Raw genomic sequence first — 26,692 nt, 5'->3', positions numbered from 1 at the left:
CGGAGCTTGGAGTTTTCGGTCTTAATCCCATCCGACCGCTGTCTAAACTCATTCTCTGCCTTGGCCCGGTACTCTTGATATTTGGCAAGATATTTCTTCTCCGCCTCTTCTTCAGCCGTGCGCCGGGCCTGATCAATCTTCTCCGAAGCCCCCAAGGCCTGTTGGGTCAGCTTCTGTTTCTCCGCCTCCAAGGCCTGGCGAGCCAGCTGGCTCTCCTCCAGCTGAACCAGAGCTGCACCAACCTCCCGGAACGAGCGTTCCGCGATCATAGAGGCCTGCAAGGAAAGACAACCGAATGAGCTAAAGCCGGACCAAAAGAGAGGTGATCCCAAAAAATAACAACTGACGGCTTACCCCGGACAGTTGCTGCTTCACAGCGTGTGTCAGCAACAGCGGATCCTTGCTGCTACTGATGGCCCATTTCTCAGAATTGAGCTCGCATAAGCTCAGGGCCATGTCCTCCATCATCTCAGCTCCGAACGGCGCCAATGCACGTCCAAGCCTAGGCACCAGCCTCTTCTCCAAGGCTGGACCATCCAGAACCGCTCCGGCCGGGTGAGGAGATCTCACCCCCTCGGCCAGCTCAGCCCTCTTCACGGCAGACAAGTTATCTGCCCTTCCCTGAGTAACGGCCTTCTCCGCCTCTAGCCGCCTCTTCAAAAAACTATCGGCCCGTCTTACACCCTCCAGGAGGGCAGCGGGAAAACTGGTCGGCTTCCGCGGAAAGTGGAACTTCAGGCCAGGCAGGGGAAGATTGGTTGTCTGAGAAGACGGAGACCCCGGAAGGGTGGACCCCCTTTGGACTGGAGGAGGAGGCAGCCGGGGTATTAAGGCCCCGGTCTGTTGCTTTTGCTGCTGCGGTAGCAGAAGTAATTGCCCTTGTTGCTGCTGCTGGTTTGGATGTTGCTGTTGCTGCTGCTGCGGCGTTGGTGATTGTCTCTCTTGTTCCTGTTGCTGCTGTTGTTGTAGTTGTGATTGCTGTCGTTGCTGTTGTTGTTGCCTTCGACCGGGAGAAGAGTGTCTAAGGCGTTTGTTCTTAGCACCCTCAGCATCTCCTCCGGGACGCTTGCTCACCCCAGTTGTCCTCACGGGGAACACAAGCCCTTCCCCGTCGCTACTGCTACTCGAGACCATCATAGTCTCGGAAGGCCCTTCAGCAGGGGACTTCTCTACCCTCGGAGACGCTTGCGCCTCGCCACTTGTCTTCTTGGGGGAGGCAGCCTTACCTCCCCTACCAGCCTTGGGCTTCCGTCCTTTCCCCGTGGGCGGGTCCTGGCTGGTGGCAGCCTTCTTAATAAGCAAAGTAACCCTCCCCAACATCTTGGCTTCGGGATACTCTGCAAGAAACGTACAAAGCAAGGTTAACGAACCAACAAGAAATGAGAAAGAAGATAAGCGGAAGACAAGACAATCAGCAACATAAAAGTACAAGCAAGCCCGCCAGCAGGGAACAAGAAACAAGAAAAAGAAAAGTTTGAAAGGGACGACCATGCACGAGAAACGTGGATGGCCTTCCCCGAGCAAAACAAAACATCGCTTCCTGCTCCAGGAAGCTCCCGTACTCCTTGAAGTCCGGGAAGAACATGCTGAGAGAAGAAGGGTCAACCATGATGACACCTTCTGGCAGACTACCATCACTCAGACACCAGAGGAGCTCATCTACCCTATCACAGTACCTGTCGAAAGGTATCCTACGCGGATCTAGCCTAAGGAAACGAGGATCAAACCCCATCTGAGAGGTTTGGGAAACTTCAGACAGGCTGGGGGTGTGGATCAATCGAAAACTAGTCTTACCTCTCCCGGAGGAACTAGCCCCCGGAGCCCCTTCGTTAGGGTAAGCCGCGGCGTGGCGAGCCTCGATCTCCTCTCCCTCCGGGTGGGGGTCGGGGAACCTCTCCGCCCAACTAGGAGATAGAGTATTTTCGTCCCGAGCGGCTTGGGTGATCACCTTAGACAGCTCCAGGGCAATCTGCTCCCGGATGTCAGCCGACACCTGAGTCTGCCCCCTACCACTTACTGGCTCGATATTTTGGAAGGAGGCGAGTAACCCATACTCCCTCAACGATTCGGAGGTCACAAGTCCCTCCACTCTCAACTCTTCCTCGGAAAGCCCTTCGTAGAACTTGGACCTCCTTATCATCTCCGCGCAGCGAGGTGTCCGCGGAACGACTTCTGCAAAAATCAAATACAAGCGTTAGAGATCCTCCCAAAAGGCAAATCAAACACAAAGAAACAAAGTTGAAAAGGAAAAGAGGAAACACTTACCAGGGATTTTGAAATCCAAAGATAGAGCTGGCACCCTCTTCAGCGGGAAGCCAGTCGTCAGGAACCAGTATTCCCGGAGGTCTGGAACCCTCGCGGTATGACAAGTGGGGCACATCACATCCGGGTGCCTTTCTAGCCTGTAAAACCCCACCTTGTCTGAGTGACCCCTCATAGGCTGAGACTTCAACCCATAAAAGTACAGCACCTCCTCCGGGGTAGGAGCTTCCAGTCTCCGGGACTTGCAAAAGATGAACCACCCCGCTAAGAGCTTGTAACTGGGAGGAATTAACTGGAAGGGGGCAATCCCCGCCTTCACACAGAAATTGGCGAAGTAACTCCTTAGGGGCAAGTGCGCTCCGCACACTATGTGTGCCCAACTCCAGGCACCAAAGCCCTCGTGGCTCTGGCTAGCTGACTCGCCCAGCACCGACAGACGGTGCCACATCAGACCTGGGATGTTCTTCAGGCCTGCCTCAGAGGAATACAGCTCTAGCATGCCATAATTCCTGAAAAGGTTCGGTTTTTGGTCCATCTCCCAGATGGAACTATTGGAGGTTGGTGGGCTAGCCGCGACCGCTTTCGCTTTTCCTTTCCCCTTTCCACCAGCGACAGGAGAGCCCTTCTCTTGGGCAGAATCAGCCTCCCCCGCAGCAAGGAGTTGTTCCTTCGAGATGTTCGTCACTGGACAAAAGAAAAGAAAGAAGAAAACACTCTAAGCAGTCAGCACCCTTGTCATACCCTAGTGGTATCAAAGGCGTCGGGGAGACCCTCCTCGAAAACTGCTTGGAGAGGCTCCCACCGAGCTTACCGAGGGATTGGCACCATGCCACCCGAAGGACAGCAAGGAACCAGACTCAGACCCCGAGCCTAAGCCCACCAAAAGAAGTGTTTTTCTAGAGAAAGACACCCTAAAGGCGTTCATGCTTATGCCCTAAAACAGCAAAACACGGGACGACTTTCCAAACGCAAATCGCCAAAACATGCAGAAAAGGCTACTTATCGACTCACAATCAATCACATGCCTACCAAAGCCCTATTCACAAATGCACATAAGCAATAATGGCAGAAACCTCTACTCTAACAACTACCAACAACCTAAGGTTTGGGAGGAAAGAGCAAAGTAGAAATACTTACTGATGTTCGGGTAGTTGGAGGTTGAGGGAGTAACTGGATCACTGCACAGCACGATCGCGAGAAGTAAAAGCTGCAAAGACGAACGGCGATTCAAACCAGGAACTTCGGGAATAAACCCACTGCCAAATCAAAAAGAAAAGTTTCCAGATACTTACCAAAAGAAATGGCAAGTTCGGGGGAACGTAAGCTGGGAAGCCTGAGAGTTCGAAGGTTTGGAAATCTGAAAATCCTAAAGATGGAGAATCTAAAAGCGTAAAGAGGAAGAAAGGTCCTTTCCCTCGTTTTTATAGCAGGGAAGAGGCCGTTTCGAATTCCTCAAGTGGACGGTCCCGATCTTCCCATTCCGTGTGCATCAGATCCAACGGCTGGAGAGGAAGCGACGATCCTATTTATGACTCCTCGGATGGGAATAAAGTATTTATTTCCCATCATTACACCACCTCGGGCCCGGAGTTCCATTAAAAACCGTCAAATCATTAGTTAGATGACTGACGCACGCATACTCAACCAGTCGCCTCACGCACACGTCTTGGTCGCAGAACCATTCCCAGAATGACACGTGGTCCTTGCCGCACTTGAGTACTTGATCTCAAACAGAAGAAATTCTCTTTCTTTTCCATACTAACACTCAGGCGGGAAAAAGGAACCCTTCCGGGAACACAGAAGGTGCCCCCTCGCCTAATCTAAGAAACCGATTGTACAAGCTCCCGGATCCCTCAAAGCTCCGTGACCTTGGGGGGTAAATGTTATCCAGATTTCCGGATAGCGTTTAGATTGATGGCCTCGGGGAAACAGAATTATCGATGTCTTTCACGATAGGTGACCAGAGCTCGCGGATATACAGAAAGGCTTCACCTCTCCCGCTTGGTGTCCGGATTACTCTTCCAAGCAAACACCATACGGAAACTCGTCAACTCTCCCGGAGCTCCCGAAGGAGTATCCATCGGGGAAGCTCCTTCCAGGAGAAGCTCTTCGAGTGGTCTCCGCGGAAGCAGTTCCGTGCCTCGCACGGAACAAAGCCAAACGGTCGAGTCCTGGAGGAGGCATATTTGGAATGATATCCGCCTGACACAGGATCCCGCCTGACACGCCCGTCAGGTCAAAGCCGCACACATCCCAGCACGCCTAAGGGTAACTTTTCGCCTACTGTTCCGCTGACAACTTGGAAAAGACGGCTGACTTTGTGTGTTCCCCATACTTTCACGTAAATATACCCACATAGAGTCTTGTAGCCATGCTACTACAGTAATTGTATTCCTATTTATGGCTGGTGTAATTAAAACTCATGTACGTAGAGAAAAACCCTAATCCAAAACCCTAGCTATAAAGACCCCTTCATTTTACAAGAGGAGGGACGAACAAATCATATAGCAAAAACTCTACTAAAATCTCTCTAGCTTCATCTTCTTCAAGAGAACCCGAGAGAAACATTGTGAGCGTGTGAAGTTCTTATGCACCAGCCATCTTACTGTAATCTTTTCCAAGTATAATAACATCGACTCGTGGACTAGGGCTTGTTAACGCCTGAACCACGTAAAAACACTGTTTGTTTAGTTACATTTCAGTATTTCTACAGTTCTTATCTTTTTATTATTCTGTTAGTTATTCGTTTCCGAAAAACTCGGTAAACAGCGGGAAAGTCACAATGGGATCAATACTTGACTTGAGGCAAGTCAAGTGGTGTTTTGGGAATTTAGTACATTACCAGGATATTGGGTAATGAGAATAAATATTTGAGGATATATTTGGAGTTAGTGAGATCAGGAGGGAGTTCTGGAAATTTTGACTATTTATTATCGGGGGTGTTTTTGGGTACCCTGGAGCTTGGGATTTTCTTAAGGTTACTTGAGCTCTAAGAAACCTAACATAAATAGAAACACTTTCAAACACCCTCGTTCTCTCTCCTATTCTCTCATTTTACTGCTCGTTCCATTTTTGAAGGAAACTCAAGTTTTAGATCTCAGATTCAAGCGAGGTTAGAGTCATAACAATTATAGGGAAGATTAGAAGCTTGACAGCTTGAGGATTTAGCTGGAAAACAAATTAATCAAAGGAAATCCAAGCTTTAAGTTATGAGTGTTTGAGTTCTTAAGCTTTGATTTGATTTTATGGATTTGATGAGTTTTTGATTCATTTGTAACTTGGATTGTGATGGTTTTGGGCTCCTAAGTTGATTGGGAACATTGTTTTTGGGATTTGGCTATGTTTGGATAGGTTTTTGGAGGGATTTGTCTTAAGAAAAGTGGAGAAAAAAAAAGATTTTGCAGGTTGAGCCACGACCCTGTTCTTGGGGCAGCGCGACTCTCTTGGACGCTGGGAGAAGCATGTGTCGTTGGGCCTTTTGAGCTGCAACTCGGGTGCAGCTAGGGATGAACCTTGGGCTCTCTGACTTGGGGTGGTTCGCAGCACAAATATTTGGGCCACGGTGCTTAAGGGTTTTTTTGAGCCTTGGAAGGGTTTTGAGTGCGGGAACTCAAACTTAAGGGCTCTAGATCGATCCTACTACTCGGTTTAGTAGGATTCGACATCGCGGAGGCTAGGACTCGGTCCAAAAGCCTTTAGTTACTCGTTATTGATGGGATTCTAAACTTGGTTGTGACTAGGTTATCGCTACGTAGAGTCCAAGAACTTTACTTAGCTGGTTAGATAGTAGTAGTAGTAGTAGTAGTAATAGCTAGTAGTAGTTATAGTATATTTACAACTGTGGATTTTGGTTCAAGCCGGGACTTAGTTGGAAAATCGTAGCAACACTTGTAGATTTTATAAGTTTAACCTATAGTTTAAGAATATTAATTATAACCTAAGGTTTGATTAATCTGACTGATTATGGAGATGATAATTATTATACTATAAGGTTTAGATAGACCCAATAAGATAATGACACTTATCATGTGTATGTTTAATGAATAATTAAGTATTTTTTAGGAATAGTTTATTAAGAGTAATATTTCAAAATCCCAGAGTCTACCAGCAACTTTGAAATCGTTAAAGGACTTAGTCAAGGCTGTTTACTCAATTCAAATTACACTGAAAAGTTGTAATTACGTGTATAATATTTTAGCGTATGCTGATATATCGTAGCTCTAGGGGCGATATATCGCCACATGGGGATACAAAAAACATGTAACTTCGCACGACCACCTCGACGAGCCTCGGGCATATGAGCCCAGGCGATATATCGCCTATGGTAGGCGATATATCAGCCCTAGGGCATAAATTTTGAATGATTTTGAAACCGAGCTCATTTTAATCCTTAACCTCTTGATAAGTCCATATTCTTTTTGACCGAGTCCTGAGCCTCTGTTGAACGATTATTCAAATGTTTTTCAATTAGAAAGCCATTATTTTATTCGATCTAAATGAAGATCTTTTCATTCTTGAACTCTATAAATAGGACTTAGTACCCAGCCATTTCTTTGTTCACCAAGCTGAGTTCAGAGCCTACAAGCTGCTAGGATTACTTTAGAGTATTAAACACTTGGGTTGGGGGTTATAAGCTTTATCATTATAAGCTTATCAAACACTTGGGAAGTAAGATTTATAGTGTATTTTGGTTTCGAGGTATAGTTCGGTCCTAGCAAATTCAAAGGTATTCCTATTCTTAGTTCTTTTCAGTATTGTTTCATTAGTTTTTCTCTACTTAATTCCTAACTCAGTATTCTTTATTTCTGGTTAGGCATCTAAGTTCTTTGAACTTGAGGTTCTCGTTGGTAAGTATCTTCTCGATGGTTTAGTTCATTCTTTTCATCTCTTTTCTTTAGAATACTCACTTCTCTATTAATGGCTTTTAGGAGTGTTCACTACTACAAAAAAGGTTTTTTAGGACTAGCATTGCGAGTCCTAAAAAAGTTTTTAGAACTCGCGCCCCGCGAGTCCTCTATTTGAGAGCCTTAAAAACTAAGGTTTTTAGGACTCGCGTTGCGAGTCCTAAAATGATGTTTTTACGACTCCCGTTGCGAGTCCTAAAAGAATGTCCGCGAGTCCTAAAAGATCTTGTTGAGTGCCTTTAAGTAAGGTTTTTAGGACTCGCACTGCGAGTCCTAAAAAATGTCCGCGAGTCCTAAAAGATCTTGTTGAGTGCCTTTAAGTAAGGTTTTTAGGACTCGCACTGCAAGTCCTAAAAAATATCCGCAAGTCCTAAAAGATCTTGCTGAGTGCCTTTAAGTAAGGATTTTAGGACTCGCAGTGTAAGTCCTAAAATGATGCGAGTCCTAAAAAAATGTCTGCGAGTCCTAAAAGATCTTGTTGAGTGCCTTTAAGTAAGGTTTTTAGGACTCTCTTTGGGTGACTTTAAAAGTTATATTTTTAATTTTTAAATTTTTTTTTTATTGTTATTTTAAATTAAAAATTATGATTTAAATGAAACATTTATATACAAATTAATCTAAAAATTTATAGATTAAAATAACAAAACTTATTAAAATTATAATCGTCTTGACCTTAAAAAATATATAACTAGATTTACAAAGTAAATAATTAACCATTCAAACAAGAATCATTTACTCTAATAAAAATTACAAATATAATAAAACACTAAATTCATTGTCAAACAACATATATTTCTTCTTCTTGTCCTTGTACTCACCCTCGTCACTGCCTTTCCAAAGTAAGGATTGGCTGCCATGAATTTCTTTCTAAAATCATCCCTGAAACATGAAAAATCACATTATAATACACCGAACATGAAAAATTATAACTAGATTTTTATTGTAGTGTACATAAATAAGTTTATTCACAATTGCTACAATTTTCATTTTGATTTAAAAAATATATCCCTTTGAGTGTCCAAAATGTATTAAAATAAATTTGAATAGAAAATACTAAAAAAATACCCAAAAAAATTTTGGACCCTATACTGCCATATTAAATACAGAATGAAAAAAAATAATATTGGTAAATAACATACATATATATTTATATAAGATAAAGTATTTATTTATCAAAGAAATGAAAAAACATAGTGTAATTAAGTGATATTTTTATTTCACCGTTTTGAATCCCAAGAATAATACTTCATACCAAAATTATAATAGAAAGAAAGAAATGGTGGAGCACTATATATATGAAGAAAAATCTATGGTTTCCATTCTCAATTATTCTAATAATAGTTGTTTCTTAATATCTAAGCAAACAAAAGAATGCATAACAAGCAAAATACTCAAGATAATCATAATTCCTTTCTCATTACAGCTGATTATGTGGACTTCATCTAACACATTTATGGGGCAGCACTAAGCAAGAAAAGCACAAAAAATCTAAAAGTGCAGCACAACAAATTTTAATAAAGAAGCCAACATGATACATCAAATTGATATACATGAGAGTAATGCAAATTGATGCAAGTAAGAACAAATAACAATAAAAGAAATAAGAGTCACTCAATACCTAAAAGATTACCGTATTTTGTCTTAAGTTCAAGATTAAATAAAAGTGTTGGGCTTGACATGGAAAACCTCTACCGTCATTCACAAATTTAGAGAGAGGATAGATTGAGATATCCAACAATATTTTCACAATGAAATGGAACCATGACAAATTTACTAGCTTATTAGTTATTCAAAAACACTCTCTTGTGTAAATTTATCTTCAAAAGTAAAAGAAAGACAAATAAATAGAGATTCAATTTCCACCAGTAAAGATGTCATTCTTTATTGCACAAAGTTTACATGTGCCTCATTGGCAACACAAACATTGGAAACTTCGAATACATTTTCAGATTTGTTAAGAAGCTTGAAAATGAGCATATAAGGTTGTATATACTAAACAGAAGCTCAATAAAATCAAACCAAAAAAAATAAATTGTGATAAAAAAAGAAGTTAAAAGAAGCTATTCATTCATATAAGTAGAAGACATTATTTATGACATTACCCTTTTGTTATGATACATTTCAGGCATGACAGTTAAAGCAATCAGGATGTTGTTTTTGAAACCAAACAATTAGATTCAATAGTACAAAACAAAACTAAAGAAACGAGTTTCTTTTGATACTACATAATAAATTATTTCATGATAAAGTTTTCCCAGTCATAATAAAAAAATATTGCATAAGCAATTAAATAATTGAAAGCCCATACATATTGAAGATCACCAAATCATGTAGATTGGAGAAAAGATAATTTACTAGCATGAATAAAAAACTTGCTTCTAGTTCTATATTGTAATTAGCACGAAACACAAATTAAAGAAGACCTCATACATTGAGGTCAATTATATATTTATATATAATATTTTCTACAAAAGAATTAATTTTTAAATTAATATATATATGTACGTATAAAGCTCATTAGTGCACAAGAGAAAAGCAAAGAAAAGATAGAAAAGTTAGTTCTCATTAGTGCACAAGAGACTATATAAAGCTCAAGAAGCCAAAACGGAAATAACAACCCATCACATGGCTGTTGTAACAAAGTTAGTTAAGCAACCACGAGAGGCTAACTAAAACTCATAGACTCTCTTGAACACATTCTAGATGATACTCATGATCATAAATTTGCTAAAAACAATTTTAAAAAAAAGTGGTGTTTACAAAAGAGACAAAGAAAGGCCTTGGGCTTGCATGAGGAAACAATGGATAAAAAAGAAGAGCTTAAGGCTTTGTATAAGTGGAAGACTAGAAGTAGATACTGTTAGGCGCAAAAATATCCAGCTTGGCCCAAATATGCTCAAAGGTGTCTCAAACCTTTAGATTTTGGAGCCTAATATTAAGATTATAGGATAAAACTTGGGACTTTCATCAAACATGTGCTATGCAAGAAAATTGTAGAATATCATAAATTGCTATAATGATATAATCACACAACATAATCTAAGCAAAGCACAACATCAATTAACAGAAATATACTACATGAAAATTTAACAAAAAAATAGGTTACAAAAAAAGCATATTACATTAAAATTAAAAAATAGTAAAATACACATCTTGCACTGAAAATAGAAGAAAAAGAGAAAACCCAACATGTCACCATCTATAGAAAATCAGACAACATATCCACTAATTTACTAGTCTACCCATCTGTCACATTCAACACCAACATGTCAATCAAATCAAACAACACACAGGTTTTCATCCATATATCACCGCAGCACACAAAATTCTCAGAACCTACTTCACTAAGACATGCAAGTTCTCAATCTTCCGTTATCACCGCAGCACACAGAATTCTCAGAACCTACTTCACTACAGATGAATATCTAACATATTCAAACTCCACTAAAGTAATACAATTATCATTCAAGATTGTAAAATATTGAAAATTAAAAAAAATTAAATACAACATACCTCTTGTAATGAGCTACCGATCCAATGCTTCAAGACCAATCAAAATATTAACCTAAACATTATTATCAACATTATAAAAAATAAAAAAGTTAGATGTATGTTCCATATCATGTTATTACCCTAAGTCATGTTATTTAAAATTGTATAATCAACTTAATTATTAATTAGACGGTCAAATGTTAAGATTATAGGAAAGAACAAAGGAAAAAATGTGATGCAGCAGTCCATGAAAATCCACATTCTAGAAAACTTGCTAAATAGGCCACTAAATCATATTATAAAAATCATATCTACCCATGAAATTGTATACATTTTGTTCTTTGCAGTATCAAGCAAATAATAAGATTTCTAACATATATTCTCAAATAAAACTCATTCACTATACACTACTACAATAATAATACTTTTGTGAGAATATTCATTCTAATAACATCATTTCTTTAAGAAATATTTACTAAGAGAAACTATCTATACAACTAGTAAATGAATTTATACTTTTTATGGTTTTTACGTTTTGGGAAGCTCATGAAATCACTTTCTTGATTGCACATACGAGTACCTATGAAGAGAAGAAAAAAGGTTTGAACAGGTAACCTTGAAGATGAGCATAATACTTCTTCAATACTGTTAGAACTTATTGTAGTGGTAGAGACTAGCTAGGTGAACCAATTATTATCATCATTTTCATTTCTTTACTTGGATGTGAATGAATGTATATAATATTATGGGATTTATTGCGTCTACATTTAAAAAATAATATTTTGAATCTTTCTAATTTGTTTTAATATTAGATTTGGACTTTCCATGTTTGATAATCACAAACAGAGCCATATAATACTATCAAGTCAATTTTAATTAACAATAAACTCCAATTTTATCTAATAAAAAAAAACCAACTCTTCATATTTTTCTAATAAAAGCACGCAATCAAGTAGGTACAAAACAATTATTATAATAAAAGTGATGATCATATAAGATAAAATCAATATGATGACTAGAAAAGAAACTAATAAAGGCCTAAAGTCTACACCTAGCACGTAAAAGTAAATGCCTACAATAATCACATGTTATGTTCATGTTATCTTATAGTTTTGGTCACTATTAGCATAATAATGGATCAACTATATGAATAATATAATAAAAGCAATGCTCATATAATGTAAGCAAGCAAATGTACAAAAAAATATTATAATAAAAGCAATATTCTTATAAGATAAATGCAACATAATTTATGTATTGACTACAACATAAACAAATAATGAGCATTGACTAATAATACTAGGAATTGGGTTAAATTGTCAAATAGTTCTTGTCTTGTCATGTTTCACTTTTTCTTCCACTAGCAATTAAATAGCCCTTGTTTTTGCCAAATTTTCTTTTTACACTTTTGTTCATAGACCAATAATTGTTCTACCCTTTCGAATATATTAATCCAACCTGCATAATCCCACTACACCTCTAACACACACATGCCTAAGTTGCATAACCTCACCACACCATCATATATTCCAACCAATCCACTATTCACAACACCTCCATATGAACTACCCCACTGCACTTACATACATAATATACAGCCATCATACATATTTTAACTCTTTTTTCACTGAGATATTTTTAGTCATCTTATTAATATTTTAGTTTAAAGATGCAGTAGTTTATTTCATAACTCAACACCAAAGGAAAAGCTTCAAAGTCAATCAATTTTTCACTCACCTGTTCCTCGCTTCTTGCTCACCTATTGCTCTTCTTGGACATCTATACAAAATAAGCCAAATCAATTATGAAGGGCTTTAGCTTGGTACAATAATGAAACTCTAGACTGGTAGCAAGTGGTGCCTAGAATTGTTGGAAAATTTCCAGAAGAAAATCAAGTGTTTAAAATCTGGTAAGGAAATTACCCAACATACTCTTCACCAAAAATAATTCAAAACAAACTCTTCTCTATAGGTCTTGCTCTGTGCATTTTTCCAAGGAAAATTATTGTACATGTACATACACAAAAATCAAATACTCTACATTACCCAAAGTTCATGATATGAATATATATATATATACTATTTCTTTACGTACTACAAATACATATATATATATTTGATGACTGATTAATTTGTTGAGCCCAGAGTTATAAGAAAATCATAAACAAAGCATTCAAAGTGGAAAAAAGAAGTTATCAAAGCTTTTATTTTCACTTACCTAAAATCCTTACAAACAAAAGACTTTATGTTGTCAGAAGAAAGAAACCAACACCTCTTCTTAGTTGTACGAGCAAAAGCATCTCTCTGTAGATTGGAAGTTAATCAAACTAAAAATGGAAATACAAGAGCCAACAAACATATAGCAATACAAGAGGCGGACGGCTTCGGACCGTTGGTCGACAGCCCTGGGCAACGCGTGTGGTGGTGAGCTCAAGGGGGTCGACGGTTCGATTGGGCTGGCGCGTGTACTGCTCCGGCGATGGGATGATGGTCGTTCGGGTCTGGCAGAGGCAACACAGTAGTGAGAGAGAGAGAAAGAGGGCTTCGGAGAAGAGAGCTTTGGGGAAGATAGAGGGAAAAGTGGGGGAAAAAAAGGAAGATAAAGGAAAAGAGGGAAGAAAGAGCTCGGGGAAGATAGAGGGAAAAGAGGGAAGATAGAGGGAAAGAGGGAAGAGCTTCGGGGAAGATTGAGGGAAAGTGGGTTTCAGATTTTTTTTTATTTTAAAATTTTCTTATTTATTTAATTAAAAGATATATGATGTCTAATATATAAATTCTTTTTAGTTAACACAATTTCTTTTTATTTAAATTAAAAATATCTTGTGTGTGACTGAAATAAATCCAAAATGTGTATTTTGACCCTATATTTTTGAAACAATGAGACAATTTTAAGGACTTGCTTTGAGAGTCCTCAATACTCTATTAGGACTCGCAAAGCGAGTCTTTAAAAGTCACTGTTCCTAATTTTTCAGCCCAAGTGTTTTTAGAACTCACAAATCGAGTCCTTAAAAAGTATTAAGGACTCCCAAAGCAAGTCCTTAAAATTGTTAAGTAAAACACTCATTTTTTAGCCCAGATTTTTTTAGGACTCGCATATTTTTTTAGGACACTCATTGCGAGTCCTAAATTGTATTTTTTCAGGACTCTCAATGAGTGTCCTAAAAACTCCATAAATATTTTTAAGGACTTGCATTTATGTGCGTGTCCTAAAAAAGTCTCCCGTAAAGGGTATTTTGTAGTAGTGGTTCCCAAATCCCGACTTTGTTCTCATCATCCCGGTATTTTGGTAAGGAAAATAGGGTAGTTCTTACGTCATATATGTTTATATAAAAGTGTTATGATTATGCTATATTATGTTTCTATGTGTTATGATATATGTATGCTTGGGGCTTATAGTTGTTATATAGCAAACCCTATCACATTTATGTTTTGGGGCTTATAGTTGCTATATAGCAAACCCCAATAGTTATATGTTTTGGGGCTTATAGTTGATTAACTAGCAAACCTCATTGTAGTCTGAGGCTTATAGTTGCTTAGTTAGCTAACCCCAGTAGTCACCATGTACATGGGTTAGAATTATTATATATGTGTTATAGTATATGATATATGTTCATAGTTTATGTGTATGATTATGTTCATACTTGTAGTAGATTTTCCTTGCTGGGCATTAGGCTCATTCCTTTATGTTTTGTATGTGCAGGAAAATAGTATGGTAGCGGAAAGATTCTTGGCAGCTTGGGAAAGTGTATTGAGGAAGAACGGAATCGGTGGACTGCGTGAACGATTCGAGGATGAAGTTGTTTAAGTCTTTAAATCATATTTTCTATGTATTTTTCTGTATCTGAGTTGTAACGAATTTTAAGATTTCAGTTATGTTATGCTTTATTTTCAAGACAATGGGATCTCATATCCTAAATGAATTTTATGTATTTTAACTTTGGTTTTACAGTTTTTAATAAAGTTACGACTATTTTGTATGTAAGTTTTCTTAAGGTTAGTATCTATGAATAATAGTTATTAATGGTCCAAAGTCTAGAATAAGTTGGGTCGTTACAGTTGGTATTAGAGCAACGGTTCATTCACATGAAGTTCTCCTCGATACACACACTCAAGGCACCGAACCTGACCGCAAGGTAAGTGTTTAAGTTATAGTTATTATGTTTATATGTATAGCTAACGATTTTAGTCTTTATGTTTTCAGTTAAGAATGAATGAAGCCTTAACTTAGGAGGATATCCGAGCCATTAAGGCTTTAAAAAGAATTAGAGAACCGAAAAACACCATAGGAGTGCTTGAAAGAATCACTTGGAGGCTGGTTTTGTTCCACAGAGAAATAGGTCACCTCCAAGAATCTAAGCAGATCATGATGAGAGCAACGGAGCAATATGTTTTAGTAATTACACTATTTAGAGATTATCATACTGTAATTGCAGTCTTAGAGGAAATATGGGAAACAATGGATAATGAAGATGAATTGCCGGTAGCAATGAGATATTATTTTCTCTTAATTAGGTTCACTTCAAAAATGGAATTTCAGTTTACAAATAAACAAAAACATATTTACGAACCTTCCTCGAGGGAATTTTGAGGCACATGATAATGAGGACTATGAAGAGTTAAATGATGATATGCTAGATGAAGGATCGGATATAGAAGATCCCGATTTTTAGAATGATTAGTTTCATTGGTTGTTTTAATTTATTATTTGTTTTCTTTTATTGTTGTAAATAGTGAAAACTTTATTTTCCAAATTAATATCATGGTTATTTTGTTATCATGTATGAGTTTGATTTTCTTTTGCAATCATAATAAATAATGAATAAAATAAATAATGACTAAGATCGGTGATGGTGGATACAAATCAATGAACCAAGTTTCTATATTGAGAGTTAAGGGGGCCATAGTAGTGGGCACGATTTTGCTGATCCCAGACCTTCCTCAATATGGTTAACTTTGGAACAAAGATGAGTTTCGAGCCTAAGAACTAAGTCATGTAGGATGATTAGAAACAGACTTAGAAATACAAAAGATGGCTTGTTTTTCTAAGTATAGAAACACACTCTAATAATAAAGAAGACTTATATAATTTTCATAAGAATTCATAATCAATAGGTCTGAGTTACGCTTGTTTAGATTAAGTTTTTGAGTTAGAGCTTATTAGGGTAAAGTTCTGACATGTTTCTCTCTACTGTTAGAACTCTACTGCAATGTGACTCCGAAGATCTGCTCGCACCAACGGAAACGCCTCCAACGCTTCTCTGGTGAACAATGAAGCCCCTCCAGTTCGCAGAAGGGGAGTGCGTGCTACTGCCAGCCGCAACGCACCGCCGCCACCAGCTAACAACAGGCTCAGCCCCAGACTCTGCCTCCGCCTCCGCCACAGCCGCAGCTACAGCAAATGGCCCCAGCACCCCAACAATTTGGTCCATGTGGGGGACGGCTAGTGGAGAATTATGCGCCGTATCCAGTACAACACATGTAGTGTAGCCAGTTTTTGAGAGATTCCATAAGCAACATGCTTCGATCTTTGCAGGGACTACTGACCCCTTCGAGGCAGAAGAGTGGCCAAGGAACATGGAGCCAATCCGGACGCACATAAACCTCAGCAACACGGACCACATATCCTGCGTTTTGTCCTTGCTCAAGAAAGATGCCAGGATATGGTGGGACTTAGTCCAACAGGCGCATGATGTTGCCACTATTACTTGAACTCCATTTGTGGAGCTAATCCACAAAAAGTACTATAATTCGGCTGTACTCACTTCAAGAGTTGAGGAGTTCGCTGGCCTGAAGCAAGGAAGTTTATCAGTGGCAGAGTATGCTCGGTAGTTCGACCGTTTGGCTAAGTTTGCACCAGAAATGGTTCCAACTAATTATCTGAGGGTGTCTAAGTTCATTAGAGGACTTCGACAGAAGATCTAGCTAGGGGTTAAGTTAGCAAACCCAGGAAATACTACTTATGCCGATGTTCTAGAGACGAAAATAGAAGTAGAAAGGCTGCAGGCTAACGTTAGTAAAGAATAAGCCAATAAGCCTGAGCCTAGACAGCAGGGTCAATCTCAGACTAGTCGGAACAACAACCACAACAACAATAAGCAGTCTGACAACGATAAAAGGGCACATACAAATAATGGAGGTAGTAGGCCGGGTTATGTAGAATACCCGCCATGTGCTAAGTGCCCAAGGAACATCCGGGGGAATGCTGGGCAAACACCAAAGGATGTTACAACTGTGGTCAAGAGGGACACCAAAAGTAAGAATGTCCTTAGCTCAAGGCAGAAGGGGAAAAGGAAGATAAGATTGTTCCTGCCAGGGTTTTTGCCTTAACCCAAGGAGAGGCTGATGCTAGTAATAAGGTCGTCACAGGTCAGTTTTCTATCGTCAATAATATATGTTCTGTATTATTTTATTCAGGAGCCACTCATTCGTATATCTCGTTAGGAATGATAGAAAAATTAGACAAATGTAGACGCTCAGTATTCCGCGCCCATAAAAGAACCAAGCCCCGCGAGATAGCCCCGAGTGCCCAAGCTCACGCCCCAGCAGCATCGACCTCCCGTGGCATCGCGTCCGAGCGAGGCCCTTGATGCACGCGCCTCACGTCCGAGCGAGGCCCTTGATGCGCGCCCCGCCTCATGTCCGAGCGAGGCCCCTGATGCGGCCGCCTTGCGTCTGAGAGAGCCCCCGCCTCGCATCCGAATGAGGCCCCCGGTGCGCCCGCCAATCGTCCGAGCGAGCCCCCGCCTCGTGTCCGAGCGAGGCCCCTGGTGCGCCTGCCTCGTGTCCGAGCGAGCCCCCGCCTCGCGTCCGAGCGAGCCCCCGCCTCGCGTCCGAGCGAGCCCCCACCTCGCGTCCGAGCGAGGCCCATAGTGCGCCCTCCTCGCGTCCGAGCGAGCCCCCGCCTCACGTCCGAGCGAGGCCCTTGATGCACGCGCCTCGCGTCCGAGCGAGACCCTTGATGCGCGCGCCCACCTCGCGCCCCGAGCTAACCGCACCATCACATGGCCACGTGTGAGGAGGAGGGCCTCATGAGGAGCTAGAGAGCCGCGCCATCAATAGGCCTTCCAAGGGGGCCTCGCGAAGGAATAGGAGCCACGCCACCTGGTGGCCACGCGAGTGGAGCCATGCACCAAAGGAACCGCACCACCAAGGGGGCCACAAGGAGGGCGTCTCGCCACGCATCCTTAGACATCCATCAAGGCTGCATGCCTATCTCCTAGGCTCGTGGGTGACCTCAGGGTGCTTCAGGCATCTCGTACCGAGGACCCAAGATTCCCACCTCACACCACGACCATTGCACACACCAAGGGTTTCATTCCTTACACCTTGAGACCCCTATGCTTAGAGGCTCCAGTACGAGTCGAATGGAACATACTTGTACGATCTAGTACTGAGTTTGGACACCAGTACCAGTGGGAGTGTTGGAAGAAGAGTGATGGCCTGTACGTCTACAGCCAGGAGTCAGAGTCGACACCACTACCACCTGCGCCACTATGTCTGCCACCACTCATCAGACATGGGTACGGACAAGTAGTGGAGGCATCCTCCTGACACCTGCCCCTGTACTGGATGTACAACTACAACCTCTGAAGCCACCCTCTTGACAGAGTACTTATGTACCCCTTTGGTCCCCAGGACCACCATGTACCCAGGGCCATTAGAGCCTACTATAAAATGAACTCTAACCCTACCTGAAGGGGAGTTGGGAGATTTACTGTAGCAAAGGCTTGAGGGTTAATGAAAGATTGATTTCTCCATTGTTATTCTGTCATTGTTCTTGAGATATTACTTAGAATTTTATATCTTTTCTATTGACGATCCTTACTTGATAATTTTTTCCAACTCAACTTAGTTGACGAGTTCTCACTGTTAACAGTTTGGCGCCGTCTATGGGAACGTTAGTTTCAAGCTACTGTTCCACCATTGTTTCCGAGAAGAAGAGATGTCGAGACATTCAAAGCGACTCAGGGAGACACGAGAGGTGGAGGTTCACTTGAACGGAGTCCAGCTGAAGGCTTCCATGAAGGACGTTCCCCCACCCAGAGACGTGGAGCCCCTGAAGGACCCTGAGGTTCATGGAGGTAACAGAGTGGCCTCGTCACTGGCCGCTCCGCTTGGAGAAAGTCCTCCAAGAGCACCACTGGGAAATTCTAATGAGTTCCCTCTCCCAAAACCACCGCAGGTACCAAACTCAGGCTGGCAGGACCCGGGCCCCTCTACCCGTAGGCATGATAAGCATCCCCGGGTCCATTCCGTGAGCTCGAGTTCGAAATCTTGGTTTTATGAAGAGGAAATATGTGAGCTCCACCGTAAGAACCAAAGGTTGCAGACCACCTTGGAGAATATGCAAGAGGTCCTGAATGGCCTGTTGCAGGGTAAATCAAGCGTGACCTTACCTAAGAGGAAGGTGAAAGGCAAGGACGGGGTGGAGACCACCGTACCAGTAGATGATGGGAGAACGCGGCACTCTACTAGTAACACCCCCCGAGCGAAGTGACGCGAAGACCCTGAACCACCTAAGCAGGCACAGAAACTAGCACCAAGGACCAACGCTGCCCCTCGCAACGAGGACGAGGTCACCTCTAAAAGAGCACCTTCGGACTTACGGGAGGAGCTTAATAAAAAGAGGGCGGGAAAAGGGACCACGCCCCCTATGGCGCCTCGGGAAGGCAAGGGAAAGGCGGATCTTAACCCGTCTGCTTTGAGGGACTCTCTAAACAAGAGGAGGCAGGACCTGGACACGGAGATGAGGAGCCTGCGAAGTAAGATCGTCACCGCATCAGGCAGCCAGGCCTTTGAGGAAGAATTCGACCATGAGTCGCCCTTTGTGAGGGAGATTCAGGCCATCCGACTCCCTGCAAACTTTAAGGAGCCCAATATGACCCCCTACGAAGGAAACACGGATCCAAAGTACCACCTGGATGCATTTAACGATCTGATGAAACTGAGAGGGATTGGAAGCGGTGCCAGATGCCATTGCTTCGCTGTCACCTTGAAAGGACCCGCCTACAAATGGTTCAAAAGGTTAAGGCCGGGGTCCAGTAGGTCCTGGCAGCAATTTTCTGATGAATTCCTCCAACAGCACCATGCCGTGCGAGACTGCACGATGTCAGGTACCAGCCTAGCCAACGTGAAGCAAGGGGAGAATGAGAGCCTGAAGAGCTACATTCACCGGTTCAATATGGAGGCCGCGAAAGTGGGGAGCCTAACCCGCCGAGAGTTAAAAATGGCCATTACTGCTGGAGTGCTCCCAGGAAGCAAGCTGTGGGACAACATGTTGCAGAGGGAAGTAACCGACTTAGATGACTTCTATGAGAGAGTGCAGAAGTATATTCGTGTGGAGGATGGCCACGCAAACCTAAAGGCAGGAAAGGAGGAGCCCCACGCAAGGCCCCCAGCTAACGACGGGTCAAATGTAACAAAGAAGAGAAGGGCGTACGATGGATCAAGGGATGACCAGCAGAGGAAAACCAAACAGGGAAACGATCATAGGCAAGTGTCTTATACTTGCTTCACGAACCTCACAGATACCAGGGAGCACATTTACCTCACCAACGAAGATCGAGTTCCTTTCAAAAGGCCCCCACCAATGAGAAAGGACCGGTCCAAAAGGGATCCTAGTAGACACTGCCAGTACCACAAGGATACCGGTCACACCACGGCAGAGTGTATCCATTTGAAGGAAGAAATTGAGGAACTCATCCGCAGGGGGCATTTGGGCAGGTATGTACGCAAGGATAACCAGAGGCCAGAAGGAGGAGTGTTCCCATTGCGGGCACGTGAGGTGGCCCCAGAAGTGCAAGGAGAGGTCAGGACCATCTTTGGAAGACCAGGATTCGGAGGCGATTCAAGGAAAGGGAGAGACAGGTATGCCAAGGAGCCCGACGAAGTCCACCACATTGCGTTTTATGTTTGGAGCAACGCCCCCCGAAGAGCTTCAAGGGCGAGAATGACTCAATAACTTTCACTGAAGAAGATGCGCAGGGGGTGCATTTCCCTCATAATGACCCCCTGGTGCTAACCGCCCAGCTTGCTAACATGAGGGTACATCGGGTCATGGTGGATAACGGGAGCTCTGTGGACATCTTGTATCGATAGGCGCTGGAAAAGATGGGATTGAGCCTCCGTCACCTAAAGCCTTGCACTACGACTTTGTATAGGTTTACGGGAGATTCGATGCAACCCCTAGGGACAATTGAATTAGCCCTCACCATGGGGGAGCAACCCAGGCAAACCACCGTAATGGCTAACTTTGTCGTGGTAGGGAGACCCTCTCTGAGAGAATTGAAGGCGATAACTTCTGTGTATCACCTAGCTATGAAATTCCCTACCCCCGGGGGAGTAGCATCCGTGAGAGGGGAGCAGAAGGAAGTGAGGGAATGCTATAACATATCCCTCCGCGCAGCCACCAAACCATCTATACCGATGACAACGGCTGTGTACGAAGGAGCGACCCACACAAGTTAGATCCGCACAAGATTGGACCCACGGGTTACGGAGCCTCTCGAGAAGTGCTACCAGCAAGGCTTCGGCTCTCAGTGCCAAAAGGACCTATGTTTAGTTTGTTCTTCATTATTTTAGCATAAGCAAGTGAGAATCAAAGAGGCTACCTAGGTAACCTCCTAGTTAGATGTAACCCCCTTTTTGTATTTACAAAGTCAGCTGTAAACCACGTGTTATGAATGAAACTGTTTGCAACTTCATGTGTTATTTTTCTTCGCTACACGGGCAACAGCCAAAGTGCCTGCCGAAATAAATTTCACCAAACACTTGGGGGGCAGGACAGGAGGCAATAACATGTGGCTAGCGAGGGGAACTTAAAAAGGGCCCTCTAACGGAGGACCCTAAAAAGGACCCCTCACCCTCCTAAAAAGGAGGCCCCTAAAAGGGACCCTCTACCAAGAAGACCCTTAAAAATGACCCCCTGTCAGGAGGATCCTAAAAAGGGCCCTCCATCAGGAAGAAGTAGGAACAGGAGGTGACAACATGCGGCTAGCAAAGGGAACCTAAAAAGGGCCCTCTAACGGAGGACCCTAAAAAGGACCCCTCGCCCTCCATCAGGAGGACCCTAAAAAAGACCCTTTAGCGGCGATCCCAGAGGGACCCCCTATATCAGGGCCTTAAGTGGAATCCTTACAAGGCATCTCCTAGGATCACTAGGATTAGCTACACTTGTGAACATCAAGGAGGCCATAAAGACTAAAAATATATATATATATATGGTAACGACAATAATAAGTCTAGAGCGGCCACCAAGCTGTCTAGCCAATAATAAGTCTAGAGCGGCCGCCAAGCCGTCTAGCCAAAAAGGGCCCCAAAAGAGACCCTTGCAAAAATAGTACTATGAATAACGACGAGAAGGACGCTTCTCGCAAAGAAATAATAAGCGCGCGCAAGAATATATAAAAGGATAGCTAGGACCCAAGTGGTCAAAATATCCTTATAAAAGCAACCAAGAGGCACCAAAAGAGGTCCCAGTGAACCCTTTCACATGGGCTCCAAAGGACCTCTAGCCTGGTAAATAAAAGAGGGGAACCAACCAAACCCCATCATACAGGCTTAAAAGGGCCTCAAATGCAGTCAAATAAGAGATAAATAGCAACACACGAATATATATATATTGAAAAAGAAGGTCTTGGAGATAGTACAAGAGTTGCCAAAGAAAAATAGTAGTGACAGTCATATTACAAAGGCCCGAAGTACAAAAAAAAAAAAAAAAAAAAAAAAGAAAGCATACACCCATGGAGGGCTAGCCGCCAAATGCTATGAAGTAACTACTTCAGGGCCTCCTAATGTAGGCGCTCCACAAGGCCGCTCGAGCAACGGCATGTTCACCAAAAGAAGAGAAGTCGAAATTAGGATCCTGCCTCCACACATTGTAAAGGGCACGGTCTATGGACCTGCGCTCAGTGGTAGCCCTCTCCGCCTCCAAGGAAGCCCTCTCTGCCTCCAAGGAAGCATTCCTCTCCTGCGCCGACTGTAGTTCGACCTTGAGGGCCTTGACTTCGGCCTCCAACTGGGTAACTCTCTGCTGCGACGCGGCTGCAATGGCCTTGGCCTCCTCGAGTTCACGCCTCACGCGTTTAACCCTGTCCTTTAGCCCCTGGTTCTTGGCCTTTATTTCCTTCCTCTTTAGTATCAAGTCGGAAAATTTGGTCTGGACCTTTGACAACTTAGCTGTAGTTTCATTAAGCTCTCCCTCGAACTCCTGGACTCGGGCTGCAAGGCAGTCCTTCTCAGCAGTAGACGCGGAGAGGTTGCTAGACGAGTCAGCATACCGTAGAGACACGGTGTAGGCCTGCACAAGAAAGTTAACGGCATCAACAATAAGTAACAAAAAGAAAAACCCATGTACATGCATACATAATAATGACCGACGCAAGGTGCCGTAGCGCGCCTTAGGGTGTTCCCAAGGTCCGACTGAGTCACGTTCCCAAGACCATTCCAGTTGGATATAGGGAGGCTCGAGGCAATTTGAGTGTATCGCTGTCCGTAAGATGTTGCCATCCGAGTCACCCAAGGCTCCCCCTCCGTACTGGGGGCACCTGGTTGGAGGAGGACAGACGATCCGCTCGCCGAAGCGGGAGGGGGCGCAGTGAAAGGGAAAAATTGAGACCCTGGTAGATTAGAGGGGGGCTCCGCAAGGTCGACGTAATCAGCCCCCAGTGATCCAATGTTAAGAGGAACCTGAGGGAAGGCGTCACAGCCATCAGGACCAGGGGAAGCATAACATCCCAGTGCGACATGTTGGTCCTGAGGTTGGAAGGCCATGTCCTGGTCGTAGGAGCCATGAGGGGGGCATCGCCCGGGGGATAGGGGGCGCTGGTGAGATCCCCCACATTCAAGGGGGGCTTCCTCCATCTCCTCCTTGGCCTCACCACCGTCTAGGAATGGCTCGGCCGGCGTAGCCATAGTCTTCTTAGACCCAGTAATTGACCACAGGAGCTTGGGGTCAGAGATCGGGGACAGCTGGTGGCGGTTAAGATTTGCCATAGTAAATAAGAACGCCGCCCTCTTCATGGTGGAGTCAAGGTTAATGAGATCATTCACAGCCTTCGCCTCTGACCCAATGACCGAAGGAACAGCAAATTGCTCTGCATGATCCACGCCAGTGTTAGTACAAGCATGAGTACAAAACAGAAAGTTCTAACAAGAAGAAAAGAAGGACCAGGGTACTTACTGGAGGTGGCGCGAAAGTGTTCACGGACGGAGAGAGGGCCCTCTACGAAGGAAAAGTCTTGCTTCCAAGACCCTGTGTTAGATACTGAACCCTCTATCAAGGGGAGCTCGTTATTGGCCTTCTGCAGGTAGTAGAAGCCTTTGGACATGGGGGATCCCATGAGGTTGTACAGGAAGTGCACCTCTTGCACCGTTGGGGCGCGTTCAGCCTGCTCCTTGAACCAAACAAAAAGGCAACTTAGGGTCAACCAACTGTTGGGTGACAGCTGAAGGGGCCCCAGGTCGAAATAGTTGAGAACAGCCACGAAAAACGGGTGCAAGGGAATGGTACCACCCGCCTTCAAAATATGTTCGCTCAAAACCACAAGACCCTTCCTAGGGAGGTCGGCCCGGCATGCCTCCTGAGGAGCATTTAAGGCGTATTCCGGGGGAACACGATAATGCTTCACTATTTCCTTCAATTTTTTCGCGGACACATGCGACACCAGACTGGACGCCAGTAAAGGGGTGTCGTCCTCTTCCTGGATAGATACCTGTCGGCGTGCCTTCGGCATATCTACAAAGTCAAAAGAAAAATGTGAGGAAGAGACAGAACACTTGACCCTCCATTTTTTCTTCCTAGCAAGAGTTTTCCATCGAGGGAGCAATGGCGGAAGCGCTAAGCTAGGAAAAACTGAGACTAGGGGCTGAGGAGAAGCGGTAGCAGCCCCATGACCGTCATCAGGCGAGTAAGGGTTGGGAGGTTCTGGCGGAAGGTGTCCCTCCATAAACTCTAACTCCCACTGCAATTCAAAAAGGGTCATCCTAAGGCGTGCTATATGGTCACTAAGGTCTGGGGGTGAAGGTCCTCCGTCTCCTCTCGACGCCTTGTCAATTTCTCTCTCCACTACCCAAATTTTGCGCCTAAGTTCAGCAATGTACTCTAGGTGGCGGATGCGGGCCTGCCTTAAGGAGTCATAGTCTTGGTAAGGATTGCCCTCAGGGGACTCTGAGTTTTAGGACAGGTCAATAAATTCAGCCCCCGGAGGTATGTCAGACGGGCCGTCACTGGCCATGAGACCTCGTCCCGAAAGCGAAAAGGGGTTCGCGTATAAATGAGGGGATGGCTACAAAACACAAAGGTATAGGCTTAATATCTCTAGATGCAAGCGTCCTAAATGGCCCACTACAGGGTATAAAAAAGGGGGGCATGTATATGGTCAAACTCACTACAAGCTCAGGCTAAGGTACCCCATCCCGAGTAATGCTACTTTGGACCCGACAAAAAAAAAAAAAAAGGGAGAGGGAGAAAAAATATACCTCAAGCGGTTAAGAGAGCGAAGTTGGGGTCAAAAAGAGGTCGAGGGGCAGAAAGCACCAAAGGGTCGACAATACGCGTCTGCAAGAATGGACCAGAAAGATGTGTTAGCCACCAAATAGATACTCCAAAAAATTAGCTCATATGTAAAAAATAATAAATAAATAAATAAAAAGTGATGAAAATGAATTGAAAAAATAAAATAAAAGAAACTATGGCAAAAATGAGGTTGTGAGGGATTGAACCCCTTACCTCTTGAAAAAGGAAGGGCTCTCCAAACCAATAAGCCAAAGAAGTAAGGTGAAAATATTAGGCCATGCATGAAGGCCTATTTATAAGAATCAAAGTGAATAGTCTACAAAAGCACCTAAAGGTCGTCTCCAAGACTGGGGGGCAAGTGTAGACGCTCAGTATTCCGCGCCCATAAAAGAACCAAGACTCGCGAGATAGCCTCGCGTGCCCAAGCTCACGCCCCTGCAGCATCGGCCTCGCGTCCGAGCGAGGCCCCTGATGCGGCCTCCTTGCGTTCGACCGAGCCCCCGCCTCACGTCTGAACGCGGCCCCCGGTGCACCCGCCTCGCGTCCGAGCGAGGCCCCTGGTGCACCCGCCTCGCATCCGAGCGAGCCCCCACCTCGCGCCTCGCATCCGAGCGAGGCCCTTGATGCACGCGCCTCGCGTCCAAGCAAGACCCTTGATGCGCGCGCCCACCTCGCACCCCGAGCGAACCACACCATCACATGGCCACGCGTGAGGAGGAGGGCCTCGTGAGGAGCTAGAGAGTCGCGCCATCAATAGGCCTTCCAAGGGGGCCTCGCGAAGGAGTTGGAGCCACGCCACCTGGTGGCCACGCGAGTGGAGCCATGCACCAAAGGAGCCGCACCACCAAGGGGGTCGCAAGGAGGGCGTCTCGCCACGCATCCTCCTGACACCTGCCCCTGTACTGGATGTACAACCACAGCCTCTGAAGCCACCCTCTTGACATAGTACTTATGTACCCCTTTGGTCCCCAGGACCACCATGTACCCAGGGCCATTAGAGCCTACTATAAAATGAACTCTAACCCCACCTGAAGGGGAGTTGGGAGATTTACTGTAGCAAAGGCTTGAGGGTGAATGAAAGATTGATTTCTCCATTGTTATTCTGTCATTGTTTTTGAGTTATTACTTAGACTTTTATAGCTTTTCTATTGACGATCCTTACTTGATAATTTTTTCCAACTCAACTTAGTTGATGAGTTCTCACCGTCAACAACAAACATTGTGAAAGATTTAGAACTAGGTTTGTAACCGAGTTGCCTTCGGGCATAGTAGTTCTATCATCACAGATAGTACGAGGTCTACCGATCAAGATAGAGGACTTAGAACTAAAAGGAGACCTAATAGAACTGGAGATCAAGGACTTCGACGTGATACTGGGCATGGGCTGGCTAGCAAAGCATGGCACGACCATCGACTGCAAACGCAAGAAGGTGATGTTCGAGACTCCTGACGGCTAGAAATTATGCTTCATGGGACAAGTTTCAGGACTACGCACCCCGCTAATATAATCTCTCAAAGCC

General features: G+C 43.7%; 1 long non-coding RNA gene across 1 annotated transcript; it reads right to left on the bottom strand.

Annotated features, from left to right (window-relative positions):
- Positions 1–7,813: 7,813 nt before the first annotated feature.
- LOC133830943 (uncharacterized) lies at positions 7,814–13,357 on the bottom strand. Its single transcript, XR_009892303.1, has 4 exons — positions 12,876–13,357; positions 12,396–12,437; positions 10,680–10,731; positions 7,814–8,045 (listed from the first exon to the last, which is right to left on the bottom strand). It is a non-coding gene; the product is annotated as an uncharacterized LOC133830943 (long non-coding RNA).
- Between the last annotated feature and the right edge of the window lie 13,335 nt (positions 13,358–26,692).

Source organism: Humulus lupulus, chromosome 4, assembly GCF_963169125.1.
Source record: "Humulus lupulus chromosome 4, drHumLupu1.1, whole genome shotgun sequence".
NCBI classification, from domain to species: domain Eukaryota; kingdom Viridiplantae; phylum Streptophyta; class Magnoliopsida; order Rosales; family Cannabaceae; genus Humulus; species Humulus lupulus.
Note: the sequence above shows the minus strand (reverse complement) of the source record. Positions and strands in the feature narration are given on the sequence as shown.